Below are 2,908 nucleotides of genomic sequence, written 5' to 3'. Positions count from 1 at the left end.
CAGCTACCAAGGTAGCATGAAAATTACTTTAAGAACTTTTGAACAGTTGGCATTCAAAGAAAGAAACATGACCTAAACATAAGTATAGCCTCCCCAAAATACAGTCACCATTACCATTGACACACTCTTTCTGTGTGTCAAGACTGACCCTCAGCAAAGGGAAGTATGAGTTCAGCTGCCCATCAGCATCAAAATTTCAATAGAACCTTTCACACTTTCCCATTGAATCCCTAAACTGTCCTCTTTTCTTGTTAAGTTGACACATAAATGGTTATCTCTGAGTATTCAGATACACACTACTGAGTATCTATCCCCTCATGTGCAATAAACTTTCCTCCTATTAATCTGCCTATTATCAGTTAATTCACAGGCCTCTAACCAGTTAGATCTAAGTTAGCACAAATGAACATTTTCTGCCAATACTTCCCAAATTTAGGTTTAGTTATATTACATTGGTAGTTTAAAATTGGCCATGGAAGAAGGATCATATATATCACAGAAACTGGCTTAGTTAACACATAACTTTCTAGAAGGAAGTAATCACAGAATGTACAGGAAAGATAAATTTCTAAATTGATGCTTTGCAAACTCTATTATTCTCCAATTTCCATATTGTACTACAGATCTCATGTAATATATCATAATCCTTGTCTGTATGATTATATGTTAACAGGTCCCCCTAACTCAAGTCTCTGCACTCTCCAATCAATCCCACTTTCTGAAACAGGGTTCTTCATGGTACTTCACGGAAGGATTTCTATGTTACACTTAGAGCAGTGAATGAATTCTATACCCTTTAGTCCCCTCAAAGTGAGAACAAGACAACCTTCTCTTTTCATTCTTATCACCCCTAAATAAGACAACCTTCAGCTGTTTACCTGGATTTTCAAGGTATAAGATCATATTATCAGCAAAGAGGTATGATTTGACTTCCTCTTTTTCTATTTTGATACCCTGAATTTCCTTCTCTTGTCTAATTACCTGAGCTAGGACTTTCAACAAATGTTGAACAAGATGGGTAAGAGTGGGCAGCCTTGTCTTGTTCCAGTTTTTAGAGGAAATGTTTCCAGTTTTTGTCCATTTAGCAATATGTTAACTGTGGGTTTATTGTAGATGGCACTTACTATTTTGAAGTATGCTCCTTCTATACCTAGGTGTTTGAGGGTTTTTATCAAGAAGGAATATGAATTTTATCAAAAGCTTTTTCTGCAGCTAATAATATAATCATGTAGTTCTTGTTTTTACATCTGTTGATATATTTAATAACATTTAGGGTCATGCGAATGCTGAACCAATCCTGCATCCTGGTGATGAAGCCTACTTGGTCATGGTGGATAATTTTTGAGATGTGTTTTTGGATCCAATTTGTTAGAATCTTGTTGAGAATTTTTACATTTATGTTTATAAGGAATATTGGCCTGTAGTTCTCTTTTTTTGTTGGATCATTACCCAGTTTGGATATCAGTGTGATGTTAGCTTTGTAAAATGATTTGGGGAGAATTCCATCTTTTTCAATTGCCTGGACTACTTTCATTAGGATTGTTATCAGCTCCTTCTTGTACATTTTGTAGAATTCTGCTGGTAAGCTGCCTGGTCCAGGGCTTTTTTATAGGTAGTTTTTGTATGACAGAGTCAATTTCCTGGGTTGGTATTGGTCTATTTACTGTTTCAATGTCTTCTTGTTTCAACCTGGGGAGGTTGTGTGATGTCAGAAAGTTCTTCAACTCATTTTGGTTATCACATTTGTTTCTACCTAGGTGTACATAGTAATCTCTAATAATCTTTTGTATTTCTTTGGGGTCAGTTGTGATTTGATCAAAGTCTCAGTGTACAAAACAAATGTGCAAAAGACAGTTGCATTCTTATACACCAACAACAAGCAGGCAGAGACCCAAATTACAGGCACAATACCATTCAAAATAACCACAAAAAAAAAAATAAAATACCTCGGCATCTTCCTAACCAGAGAAGTGAAAGAGCTGTACAATGAGAACTACAAAACAATGCTCAAAGAAATCCAACAAGATACAAATGGAAAAATATTCCATTCTCATGGATAGGAAGAATCAACATTGTTAAGATGTCCATCCTACCAAAGGCAATCTACAGATTCAACGCAATACCCATTAAGTTACCAACATCATTATTCTCAGATCTGGAAATGACAATACAGAAATACATATGGAAACATAAATGACCACAAATAGCCAAAACAATCCTCAGCAAAAGAAACAACGCAGGAGGTTTTACACTTTCAGACTTCAAACTTTACTATAAGAATATAGCATTAAAACAGCCTGGTATTGGTACAAGAACAGACACATAGACCCATGGAACAGGATAGAGATTCCAGAAGCAAAGCCTCAATTTCTCAACCAACTCATCTTTGACAAAGCCTCCAACAACAACCACTGAGGAGAAGAGAGCCTATTCAGTAAATGGTGCTAGGAAAACTGACTGATCACACACAGAAGATTGAAACAGAACCCTACCTATCACCCTACACAAAAATTAAATCTAAAAGGATCAAAGACCTAAACATAAAACCTCAAACTATAAGAATCTTAGAAAATGCAGGAGATACCCTTAAGGAAATTGGAACTGGCAACCAATTCCTATTCAGTACTCTAAATGCCCATACCTTAAAAAATAAGATAAACAAGCCAGGCTCGGTGGCTCAGCCTTTAATCCCACGCCTTTGGGAGGCTGACGCGAGTGGATTGCCTGAGCCTGCGGGTTCGAGACCCACCTGGGCAGCGAGACCTCATCTCTACAATAAATAAAAAAATTAGCTGGGTGTGGTAGCGCGCGCCTGTAATTCCAGCTACTCGGAAGTCTGAGGCGGAAGGATCAAGGAGCCCAGCAGGTCAAGGCTGCGGTGGCCGGGAGCGGCCACTGCACTCCAGTC

This window comes from Carlito syrichta, unplaced genomic scaffold (genome assembly GCF_000164805.1).
Source record: "Carlito syrichta isolate Samal-C Ts95f unplaced genomic scaffold, Tarsius_syrichta-2.0.1 Scaffold135764, whole genome shotgun sequence".
NCBI lineage: Eukaryota > Metazoa > Chordata > Mammalia > Primates > Tarsiidae > Carlito > Carlito syrichta.
The sequence above is the reverse complement of the archived record's forward strand: the minus strand, read 5'-3'. Positions refer to the sequence as shown.